At 41.5% G+C, this 13,436-nt stretch overlaps 1 protein-coding gene across 2 annotated transcripts in view; it reads right to left on the reverse strand.

The window, feature by feature from the left end:
• The window catches only part of PLXNB2 (plexin B2), a 364,491-nt gene that overhangs the window by 258,372 nt on the left and 92,683 nt on the right, over positions 1-13,436 (reverse strand). For both annotated transcript variants that reach the window (XM_066633179.1, XM_066633180.1), the window contains exon 2: positions 891-1,072. The gene's annotated coding sequence lies outside the window, so the exon portion shown is untranslated. The remainder of the gene's footprint in view (positions 1-890; positions 1,073-13,436) is intronic.

Raw genomic sequence — 13,436 nt, forward strand, 5'->3', positions numbered from 1 at the left:
GGGTGGAATTTGGTGAGCTTCAGGAGCGACTGCAGCCTCAGCTGGGTTTAAGTAGGAATACTCTAAATCAGGGGTGCTCACACTTTTTTGGTTCGAGAGCTACTTTGAAACCCAGCAAGGCCCGGAGATCTACCAGAGTTTTTTTTACAATGTTCGTGCCATCATAACATATAACATTTATGTGTACAATGTATGTTGGTGTACCTTGAGCCCCACTGAGTATAACAGGACTTACTCCTGAGTAGACATGCCTAGGATTAGGCTGTGAGGCTGCAATCCTAGCCACACTTACCTGGGAGTAAGCCCCATTGAGTACAATGGGCCTTACTCCCAGCGTTTCCTCCCAGAGGCACCTGAAGGGGGGGTCAGCACTCCGCGATCTACTCATTTTGCCTCGCGATCTACCAGTAGATTGCGATCCACCTATTGAGCACCCCTGCTCTAAATATATTTAGGCACATACATCCCCAATAGCCCTCATATACTGAAGCTCATGAACACTGAATGGTAACTTGTCATTTTCCCGATCACCTTAAAGCAGGCTAAAGCATCTTGCTACTTTCTAGCAGATCTTTCAACTATAAACTACCAAAGAATGTCAACTCTCAAACATACCACAGAAATGGTAACTAGAAATTATCTACTCCAGTAACAGTAATTTTAAAAATCCATAAGAAACACCAAGAGTGACTGGTTGTTTGGGTTAATATTGTTGAGACTCATTACTGTAGCATTTGTGAGGGAATTCAGATTTGGGATGATTTTCTTCATCATCCATCTCTAAACATTAAACTATTTCATTATGGAATATTTATGAAATACTATTTCTTTATGAATTCCAGTAAACATGTTTTTAGGAGGGGGGGAAAGGCAAGTAAAGAAATTATTACCTACAAGTAGATGTCCATAAGATAATCTTTGCACTTCAGAACCGTTCTTCAAATACAATCAAATTCATTACAAAATGAGGAAAAAGCTGGGATAATGCAAGTCTTCTTTTTGTTCCAAAAATATATATATACATCCAGCTTCAGCTCCCACAGGACTCTAGTTCTGGACAGCTTTTCAGAATCTGCATTAAAAAAACAGAAAGAAGGAACACTACGTAAAAATTAAAAGCTAAATACTGGTTAGGAAGAAACACTACTGGTTAGGAAGAAACACACTATTAACGTTTACATGGTTGGTTGAGGAATCAGATGTTCAGCTACCTAACAATTTGTTGTTGTTTCTGAGCAGCACTAGAGTGACAGAGCACTAGGAGACCCCGCAAGGTCATGAACCCATTACTGTTTCTCATTTAACCTCCCTCACTAGGTTACGGTAGAGATAAATGGAATGCATACACAAAGAGCTAGGACACTATGAAAAATAACGATGAAGGCAAAGTCTATTTAACAAAAAAGTATGTAACAGTTGACTAACACGAGTATCTTCCACATTCATATTTAAATTACAAATAAGAAAAATATTTGTTTTTCCTCATTTACCTTGTTCACACACACACACACACACCCACACACACCCAAATCCTATTAGCAAATGCAGAATCCACTGGACAAGTCGTCAATTTAGAAAATGTCAGTAGCCCGAATGGACTGAAACATGCATTTGTATATAAAAGTTTACGTTACCTGGCTGATTGTTTCCCTAGAATGCTGCTATTAAAATCCATTCATAAAGGATATTTAAAATTGAATATGCATTTAGCACATGAAAAATTATTCTGATCAGTTACCCTATAAAGAAGAAAAGGACTTGTCACCTGCAGGTGTTAACCTTTACAAGACAAGGTAAAATGCAAATGACGGCTTTTTAAATAAGTCGAATTCTGATACCATAATGAAAAATGTCTTCTCCAACATGCCTGTTTTATCAGGTCTATTGCACACAAACAAGTACCTCCATCTTGCCAGACCTTCTTTTACTGAAAAAAAGTTGTCACTTCCAGCACAAGTGACATTATCCAATCAACTGGCAAGAAAATCACCAACAGAGTAAATAAAATTGTGTTTTCTCGTTCCCACAATAATCTGTCTCCTACATCAATTAAGACCAGACAATCTAGTTGTTCACATACCAATAGTATTCGCTTCAGGCATCAGATTTCAGATTCTCTTTGTACATAAACAACATCTATGGTACTTGCGCAACAGTAGCTGCCTCAAGGATAAGAGCAAGAAAACCATAACTCAATCGACCAAAAAAATAACCTCTCAAGATTTTCTTTTGAGGAAGTTTGCCTCCAAAGTCTGCATCACAAATCTTGTATCAGTTAGCAGAGAGTCTCAGAACATAATCACAAAATGACATACAGAATTTTAGCCTTGAATTCAACTGCAATTGTCTCCCAAACCTTCTACATTTTGTATGAATTGGTCTATGATCTCACGTCACCCTTCCCTTTGACTTTACTCATTTTCCCCCCACTGCTCCTTAAAATCTGAATGGCATCAGATATTTCATTACCTCATCCAACTTCAAATCCTTACTTAAAAGGCACTCCGCTCTTGCTGTGCATGCGAGTTATTTCATAAGGCTATCATCACCGGCAATCCAGTCTGCCCCTAAAACACTTGTTGCCTTCAATGACAACTAGTGTGCATCCTGGGGACTCCAATATGCAGACAGGAATTTGAGTGTGCAAGCTTGCCCTGTTCTTTCCTATCAAGGAAGAGAACATTCCCTGTCCATAAGAGCAATGTCACATTGCACACATGCGAAACACTCCCAAAAGAACAGGTGAATGAGGGAGGGAGCACCCGAGCTTTCTATACAACAGGAATTCTACAGAACTTTGAATAACCTCTTATGTGGGTTTCACCCTCAGTCAATTCTTGAGTTAGGATAGGTAAAAAGCTGGGTGCGGTGCCACAGCTAAGGTAACCAGCACTCAGGGACACAAGTAACTTTAACATCCCCCAAATTTCAACACCCCTTCATATGACATCTTAGAGGCCTCTGAAAGGCACTTCTAGTTTTTGACGAAAACTGAAAGTGCTTTCAGAGGCCTCCAGGACTCTTTCTGAGGCCCAGAGGGCACTGGATACAATGCCTTGGGTCTTAGAGGCCTCCGAAAAGTACTTCCCGTTTTTACCGAAAACTGCAAATGCAAGACACCCGAGACACTGCAACTCCAAGACACTCCCCTCAAAGCATGGCACCCATGGCAAGGTGCCCCCATGCCCTCCTTAGCTATGCCACTGGCTAGACAGGGGAAACTACAGTAAACAGAAATAAACATTTAAAAACCCCCACATTTTTCTAAACTCCAAGGCCAAGTACAGTACTTCAAAGAGTATTCCAAGTCATTCCAGAGATACAAACAAAATACTTCAGTTTCTCTTTTAAAAAACTAAAAATAAAAAAAACCACATGCAATGTAAAATATTTATAAACCTTCTCAATCTGGAAGTTGTCAACAGCTAGGTATTGCACACTAGTATCACCCCAATTCATAAGGTTTGCAACTCTCCAAGTTTCAAGTCATTGTCTCAACCTGCATCTCTTCACCTAATAAAGAACAACCTCTTTCCCCTCGGCTTCCGAGATCCCCTCTTCTTCAAATCTTCAATCACAGTCCACATTGTAAGCACAAAGCATCAGACATGCAACACTGAGCCCTGAAACCGCTGTCTCAACTGCTGCCACCAAACGAGCTTCCATTTACCCTGATAATCGCCATTGGAACAGGAGAAAATAATTACATATTTGTCAGAAGAGGAACAATTTATCCGCATTTGCACAGGAAAAAAGCACAGTCTCGGGCAGCCTCGTGGCTCAGCAGGAGCTGTTAGTAGGTGGTAAATGAGAGACAGAGTTGTGCAGAAGGGACACTTAATCTTCGGGAAGAAAAGGAAGCCAGGGGAGGGTGCTGCAGCTAGGCACCCTGATGGCATGAGATTTATGCAGCCAAACTGATGCCTGTCTCACTACAAGCAATCTGTTTGGCAGTTCCAGCTGCAGGGCTGTTTGCTGGTGTCTGGGAAAATTAGATGCCTAACCATGAAATATTAAGAGGAGAGAGAAATGGCAGGGGAAAGTGAACACCTCTTGATAAACCCACTTAAACTGTAATTTTCTTAAGACGGAAGAGAAAGCTCATTTCTTTGGCACACGTTCTGAAAAAGAAGTCAAACCAACAAGACCAGAGCTAATAATACAATTGCCTCTAGAAACAGTGTAAGTGAATAATCCCTTTATTCAGTAAAAGCACAACGATCAAGACAGATGCGTGTTTGTTTAGTTGCAAACTTGTTACCATTTGCTTTCCCCAAGGAACGATGTCATTCATTTGGTGAGATTCAACAAAGTTGGAACCAACTGAAATATATTGCTGTAGAGATCTGTCACTTAACCTGCCTCTATCAGGGACCCCTTGAGGACATTATTACAGTAAGGACACTTCTACTCTTGCTGCAGGCATTTTTAAAATAGTCTGGCACAACAGAGGGACACATACACATAGACACAAAAATTATTGGGCTTCTGGAAAATATAACGTTGGACTGGGACACTTCCTTACCTTCTCTAGATACAGTTTCCCTTGCTATAAAAGATTGGCCCTCCTTATCCGCAGGTTTGGGATGCACAGATTTTATTTGTGGGTTTCAGTATCCAGGCAAATCCCTCGCAGACAACAAGGGCCAATTGTATAATTTGTTCGTTCAACCTTTATTTGGCATAAATATTTGGTAAATAAGGTCTCTGAACAGATACCATACCAAGAATAGAGACCTAAGCAACAGACAGACAGACAGACAGACCAGCCAAATTACAAACAGCCAATTACAGACTTTGCCAGGATGTGATCTACTCAATGGTTACTTGGGACCAATAGCTTGGCTCGGTTCAAGTTATTCAGGTTTAGAAACTGTGCAACTGAAAGGGTTATATGCTCGTCCTCACCCCCCAGAAGGTATTGAATTATAGCATTCTCTGAAAGCCCTGTTTTAGCACTGAGCAAGGGAGAAATTGATGTCTTGGCGCTTGATATTTAGGAAAGCGCAGCATAATGTGTATAGATGATTCTACTTCGCCTAAGAAGCAGTTACACAAATGTTCTCCCCTGGAGGCATTTCTAAATCTGCCAAGTAGGTCATTAGAGGGGGTCACATTACAATGTGCCAGGGTGAAAGCCCTCCTCTCGGGGGGGGGGGCGTATCAGGAGGGACAGATATTTTGGTTGTTGAACAAATGTAATTTTAAGTTGGAAATTCAGCGGGGTACATTTTTATTGTGCTAAAATCTCTTGCATCTCTACGTCATGTAGTCTGGTTGTCATAAGCCTGATAATAACCTCAGGAGAGGGAGCCCCTTGTAGATCAATCTCAAGTCCCATCTGTTGGGGTTTTTTTTAGAATAGGGCTAGGCAAGGAGTTATCATTGGATCGGCCAACAGCCCCTTTAGCAGCAAATCACGATCAGCCCTGAAAAAGAATTTGGCCCAGTATTTTAAAAAACTGGACCATGCATGTAGCTCCAATCTATGCTGACCTGACTCCAGGCAGAGTGCTGCATATGGAACACAATGCGGTAAGCCAAAAATTTTATAAAGGAATTTAGACTGGACCCTTTCGATTGTATCATTTAATGCCAGCATCCATACAGGGATGCCATATAAAATTTGAGGTACGACTTTGGCACTAAAAGCTTGCAGAACAGCTGGTACAAATGAATTGCCCCAAGAAAAGAAAAAAAACGAGTCATGGCTTGGACAGCTGGTTTGGATGAATTAATTGCAATCGAATGATGGGAGGACCAGGAATGCTCATAATGAAACCGAAGGCCAAGGTACTGGAATTCCTTGACCTGCTGTATTAGTTTTCCATTGAAAAGCCAAGACTGTGGTTTCCATGAGTTCCCAACAACCACTATTTTGGACTTTTCATAATTTATCTGCAGAGAGTTAGTTGCGAGATATTCAATACAAGCTTTAACCAGTCTTCGTAGGTCTATTTTTGTACAGGAGATTAGAGCCATGTCATCAGCATATAAAAGTAAAGGAACGTCCACCGATCCCAATTTGGGACAATGCGTGTCAAACTTTGTTAGGAAGGGGAAAAGAAGTTTATTCTTTTCATCAACGACTTGGCCAATTGTATAATCTCAGCACCAAAATGTTCCTTGTGTCTATTCCGACACCCAACAGCTTCTCTGCATAACACTGCAAAAAGTATTTAGTTGTAGCTCTAACGAACACGGGTACACCACCTAACCGTAATGCTAGCCAGATTTCTTTCCATTCTTTTCTGGGGGGGGGGAGGGGGTGAATGAGGGCAGGTGCTATGGAGTAGAAGCAAAGTAGGTTGGCATTCATAGTAACACATGAAGTGCCAATTCCCTCTACAAACTCTTCTATCCCCACAAAAGCTTTAGGAAGCAGATACAGGAGGTTGACAATCAATTGAGTCAAAGCATGAAAGAAAAAAAAAACCAAGGATAGATACCAGTAGGAAATCCTTAAAGTGCAAGCTTGCTCATTGGGGGGGAACGGGAGAACGCACACATCACTGAGAGCAAGAAGCATCTTTAAGAGGGGGGAAAATGAGTGACAAACTGTTCTTATTACGGGTCCCTCTTTTTCCCACCAGTAGCAAAGCCAATCAATGACACAAGTAGCATTAGGGTGGAGTACTCTGAAGCAATCAATCCACTTCCACTTGTCTTCGGAGTGCTTCATATAGGCATCTTTTCAACTTCAGTGACTGCTGTAACTTCCATTACAGGGATGTTCCTGGATATTCTAACAGGATGATGGACCCATTTCCTCTCACTTAAAATACCAAGAAAACCGAGTTCATGCCATGTTCTTGCTTATTCTAATTAAAGTGCATTCCATTGATTTTACTGGTGCCCATCAATGCAGCTGCTGGAGTTGGGAAAAAGGACCATCAGGGCCAAAGGATTATTTTTTCCCCCACCAGGAGTCAGAAGCATAGTGAATGATGAGCGCAACCAACACTGGACCCATCTGCTAGCTGATTAACTTAATCCCTTCAAATAAGATTCCCGAAGGGGGGAAAAAGTGTTTTTGTTAAGCCATTTAGAGGATGGTTCTGCAGAAATATTCCCAAAGGATAATAGGAATTAATTTATCTGTAATAAGAACTACCACCACCCCAAAATCAACAGTTTGCAATACAAATTTATTTTTAATTGAGTCGTGGATTATAGTGGGTTTTTAAAATATATAATGTAGATTTCGTAGAAAGGGAACATAGAAAACCGCAGCAGTAGTGCAAGGAGATAACTGAAGATGCTAAGCAAAAGGAAAAGTAATCTGAAATTGGTTGCCCCAATTCAGATTGGAAACATAGCACCAGAGCGCATTTTTCAACTGAAATTGCTCCCTTGAAACCGATACTTGCCCAATACAGCAATACACACCAGGACGCAAATTCCTCATACATCTGTTGAGGGTGCAATTTCAGTCTAGGAAATGGCATGGGGAGGAGGATTAATACTCCACTCCACAGCACCAATTCAAACTCCCCCCCCCCCACCATGGCTGCTTTTAAATTTAAAGCAACAGACCAAGATGTCCAGCATCACATCTAGTTTGAAGTTCAAGTTGCAGGGAAGGGAAAGATATCTGCTAGCTAATAATAACAACAACAACAACAACAGGTATTTATATACCACCTTTCTTGGTCTTTATTCAAGACTTTATTCAAGGCGGTTTACATAGGCAGGCTTTATTAAATCCCTTTTTAAATAGGGATTTTTACAATTTCAAAGAAGGTTCTTTCTTTCAAGAACCACTACATTCAAGGTGTTTCATTCCGATCTGGCTTCACATTCTGGCCTCCATCCTCCCACGCTCAGAGCAGATGGAATTGCTCGGCTTCAGCTTGTCAGCTGCTCCAAGGTCGCACAGTGCCGGTGGCCTCGAACTGGCGACCTTGTGGATGTTATCTTCAGGCAGACGGAGGCTCTACCCTCTAGACCAGACCTCCTGCCCAATTATCTAGCTGCAATGATCAGGTCTAAATGGTGCTCCAGGCAGCAAATGATCTGACTAAGTACAGCAGTGGCTCATGCCACAAACACAAGTACTTTCTGCAAGTCAATCTAGGCAAAGGATCTGCTGTCTCCATTGAGACAAGTCATTCACCCCATCATTCTCCCTTGAAAAGCATTCAGTTTCAAACCTGCTTGAGAGCGCAAGGTTCCATCCAGCACTGAAGCAACATATCCCAGCTTCATACCTCTGATGCCAAATAATGCCCTCACTTGCCAAATGATTCCTCATCTTTTCCAGACCACCCACCTCTGGTCAAATGGGGAAGAATTACATTGGTTAACAGCAGCCATTTGAACTCTTGTCATCACTTCAGCTTTTTGCTTCATCCAGAAAGCCCATATTGCTGAATCCCAGGGCGCCTAATAACCTAGGCCAGTGCTACCCAAACTCCTTGGGCTCGTGAAGCGCTCTGCACTGCAGAAGCAGCAGCTGAAACCAGAAGTGGCGATGACATGAAAGGCATGATGCAATGACATCATCTGCCACTTCTGGGTTGGGAGCCCAAAAGGAGCCTTAAAACAATGGAAAGGAGGGCTCTTCCAAGTGCACTTTTTTGTGTGCAGCAGCTCTGCCTGCCACACCAAGCCTCCTGCTGCTATCTTTAGGTTCATGCTATAGTCTCACAGCCAGGAAAGGGGTCTCCCACAATGCACTGGGGGGTGTCTCACAATACCCTAGGGCAGTATTTCTCAAACTGTGGGTTTGCAAGTCAATTTCAAGTGGGTTCCCATTTAATTCAATGTGTACTTTAATATTTTTTAAAAAAATAGACTTGATGCTACTATGGTATACAACTGCATTTGGGAAAATGTTACAGATCTGTAACATCTGTAACAGGCTACTCTGGATATACTTTTAACAATGATAGTCAATGGGGTTTATTCCCAGGTAAGTGTGGATAGAATTGCAGCCTTTGAGATGTTTGAAGAATTTTTTAAAACAGATCAGCAACTGCTTGGGAGGGTTAGGAGGGAAATTTAAAAATAATTTTTTAAACTTATACTTATTGCAAACTTTTAATTTACTTGATTTGATTTTGTTGTTGGGGGGTGTTAAAAAATTTTCCTGCTTGATGTCACTTCTGGCCATGACATTGTTTCCAGGTTAATGACATCACTTCTGGTGGGGCACAAGAGATTGTCATTCTAAAAAGTAGGTCCCGGTCTAAAAATTTTGAGAACTACTGCCCCAGGGCATTGTGACACACAGACTGGGAATCACTGATCTAGGTCTAGTGTCTGGGACAGTGACACAAGCCTCACCTATAGCCAATCTCCAGGGAGAACAGGGTCTGTTTCAAAAATGATCCAAGGACAACACTTTAAAAGTAGTCCCTTGGCACTACAATGGAAACGTTTATTTCTCATTTCAGCCTTGTCGGGGTTGTGAAGAATCGACGTGCTACTGCTTGCCTCAATATTTACACAGTTGGTATTAAAGCAATTTTTTTTTTTTAGAAAACCTTTTGCTTTTGAAGTTATTCTCTTTAGCCCCATCTCCAATGAACACACAACAGACAATGATAAGGAAGTCTATCAGTACTTTCCATCACACAAGGGCAGGAGAGAAAATGAAGTCTTTTTGCAGTTCCAATTTCCCATTTGGCACTAGCGGCTATTTATACAAAACAAGCTGTTCTGCTGCTTATGACTTTTCTAGAGAAAGGGTTTAAAAGTGACCATAATAACCTATAGCGGGGGAAAAAAACCTGCTGCCACTACTTGGAAAGAGAAGAACACAAAACAAAATACAGCAAGTCCTCACTTAAAGTTGTTGATGGATTCTTGGAAACTACGATTTGAAACGAAACAACTTATAAGAAAACCAATTTTACCATCGGCTAATTGATATACCTAAACCAGAGTTACAGCATATTTCTGGTCAAAAAACCATCTCCAAACTTCTAAAGAAAGACCCAAAACACTTCCAGTATTAAACACTGAAATAAATGTGAACTTTCTGGGCTGGAGAAAACCCAAGCAGACGTGGGGAGAATGTGGAAACTCCACACAGACAGTGGCCCTGGATGGGAATTAATTTTTTTCTCAACAACTTTAAAACAGAACTTTGAACAAACCAACTTCAAGAGAGGACTTGCTGTAAAGCAGTGGTACAAGAACAGCATAAAGGCAGTGAATGAATGCTTACTTTACAGACTCCCCTTTACAAATGGCCCACTTCGCTGCTGTATTTAAAGTCATTAACTTTACAGGACCACCTTCCTAGAGTCTGTTTGTCACCAAGCCTCCCACGACATCCGTAAGAAGTGGCTGGAGCTAAAAATGCCAACAGTCCCTCCGTTCAGGAGGAGAGATGCAGAAGGCAGACTGACCTGCCTCCCCCCATGGAAAGCTTGTAATTCCAAAAGGCTCTTCCCTGCCTGAAGTGTCAGAAAACATCTGTGGCGTTCACAGAAGGATGTTCACTGCTTCTGTCACTGGCCTGGTGAGCATTCATCCTCCTCCTCCTCTGTTCATTTTGAAGCATGCCTTCCTTTGAGAACTGTTTCTCTTTATGGCTAACAACCAACACAAGCATTTTATAAGGGTTAATTACGAGGAAAATAAAATCCAACCACTAGGTAACATTGGTGATGCAGTTACTCACTCTTAAATGTACCTTATAAACCACCTGAAAAATATTGGAAGGAAAAACAGAACATCTAGAATCTAGGTAGACAAGAGGATGTCCTCTTTGATTACTGGGGCCAGTGTGTTTGATTTTCTAATGTAAACAACATGCACGAGGGGACGACGACTGTCTAGATTAGGACTGGGAGAAGAATAAAAATTTTATCCCTCCCCCCCATCTCAATCTGGTGGTCCCTTTTATTTCTCCAAGAAGAAAAGCTCCAAGTTGTACCAATGAGAACTTTTCCTGTGGGGCAAATACTGAGAGAGGAAGACTGATGGGACCATGGGGGGAGACAATTAAAACAGCAGTTAAAACTGCTCTTCACCTGCCTTTATCCCATCTACACATCCCCACAATGCATGCTATTTTTGATAGAAAAACCAAGCACATGGGCACCAATCACACAACAGGCATACCTTAGCTACTTCACACTTAAACAATTGACAGAATGAGTTATATTCTTTTTAAAAAAGAGAGAACCTGATGTGCTCATAAAATGCTTCAAGTATTCCCCTCTCAAAAGGTGCATTTTGCATTATAATTATAAGTTTCAAATCGAAGTACCTCACCAGCCTGTTAAGGAGCTTTTCTATTTTACAAAAGGCAGGAATATCTATAGCAGAGACACCAAACACCCAGACACAATGCCCAGCATTTTTAACTGGAGAGATGCTCATTCATCTGTGGCTTACAATAATTCAGAGGTGGCCAAGGGGTAAAGAGCATGATTTTAATACGGAGGATTGAATTTCTGGAGATTTTATGGGTCCAAATCATACAAGTAAAGAGCAACAGCACACACACAAACTGCAAAACGACAAATAACCACTTCACACACAACCTCAATGAAACTGCTCTACGTGGTGTGTCATTCATGTGGGTGCTGGGGATTTTCACCAAACCAAAGCAAACCACAGATTAACAGGGGGGGAAAGACTTCAATTGTGTGGTAGAAATTGCTACGTGGAATACTTGCAATGAGGTTACCTTTTAAAACTGTCTTTGTGCCACTGCTTGCTTCTTTCTACGGCTGCTATTTACAGGTGTTAAGGCATCCTGTTAAAACTGTGCCAGGGACAGCTGGCTGGAAGAGTTCTTCACTAGGTCCTCTACAATGCCCACTGTGCACCCTGATGACACACAGAGCACAAGCATTGCATCTGTAGCAAACGTCCAAGGTAGACCCTCTGATGGGCAGGGTCCCTCTGCCAGTATCCAATCTGCCCTGCCTTTGACACCACCACTCTTAAAACAGGTAGACAGAAAGGAATACCAAGGCACATATGCAAAACTACTAACATAAGAACTTAAGAACAACCCTGCTGGATCAGGCCAGAGGTCCATCTAGTCCAGCTTCCTGGATCTCAGTGGCCGACCAGATGCCTCAGAGAGCACACAAGACAACAAGAGACCTGCATCCAGGTGCTACACCCTTGCATCTGGCATTCTGAGACACTTCTAAGTAGGAGGTTGCACGTATCATGGCTTGTAACACATTACAAACTTTTCCTCCAGAAATCCATCCAATCCCCTTTTAAAAGCATCTAGGCCAGACACCATCACCACATTCTTTGGCAAGGAATTTCACAGATTAATTACATGCTGGTTAAAGAAATATTTTCTTTTCTCTGTCCTAACTCTCTCAACGCTCATTTTTAGTGGACGTCCCCTGGTGTTGTGGGAGAGGGAAAAACATCCCTCTATCCATTATATCCATCCCCTGCATAATTTTAAAAGCCTCAATCATGCCCCTTCAAATGCCTTTTTTCTAGACAGAAGAGCCCCAAACACTATAGCCTTTCCTCTTAAGGGAGATGCCCTATCCCAGTAATCATTTTGGTTGCTCTCTATTCTGGTTAGTGTCTCAAACAGCCAAAATCTAGCAGTTGTCTTTTAAAAAAACACTGATTAAGTATCCAATTTAGGATAATCTACACAGTATTATATGCCACTGTAAATCTTTCTGTGTACAGAAGCAGCATTACTGCCTGGAATGCGTTCTCCCATATCCAAGTTAAAAAAGCAATACGGTATGTGGTTAGAGTCTTACCAGCTATTTTGTTTAAGAAATAGGTCAAGGATTTTATTGTACAGATTCTTCTTTTTACTGAAAGACCACAGACCACCAAGCTGTATTTCAAAGCTGTGTAACAATGTGCTAGTAATTCAAGCAAGTCCGTGTATTTCAGATTTCACCCATGGCCCTTAACTACCAATGCCACCTTAGTGCCAATCAGGTCTGAAGAGGTTTGTGAAGAATGTAAGCTTTCTAAAGACTGTTGCTCCTCTCCACAGCCACCCACACATTATGTAATTGCCTGCTTACTGAACACATCACTAAAATGCCTTGTTCTGGGGAGAAAAGCCGCCAAATAGCTGTTGCACTAGCCAAGAAACAGACGAAGTTTCTCATTCAGCAGTTTCACTTACCATGACTGCTGCTCAATGTTTTGCTTTAAATTAAACAAAGAGAGTTTAGATATTACAAGGTAGGTTTTGAACATAACAAGGGAATATATTTGTTCCCACACTGAATTGGTCTATCAATTCATACCCCTACTTTGCAGTCAGATAGAAGACACTGCTTTAGGACAGGGGTGTCCAAAGTTTTTGGCAGGAGGGCCCCATCGTCTCTCTGACACTGTGTCGGGGGGGGGGGGGAAGAATTAATTTACATTTCAAATTTGAATAAATTTACATAAATGAATATATTAGAGATGGAATTTATAGGAATGAATGAAGGTCTTGTAATAGCTCAAGGCCTATAAAAGGCCTT

Source organism: Tiliqua scincoides, chromosome 7 (assembly GCF_035046505.1).
Source record: "Tiliqua scincoides isolate rTilSci1 chromosome 7, rTilSci1.hap2, whole genome shotgun sequence".
NCBI lineage: Eukaryota > Metazoa > Chordata > Lepidosauria > Squamata > Scincidae > Tiliqua > Tiliqua scincoides.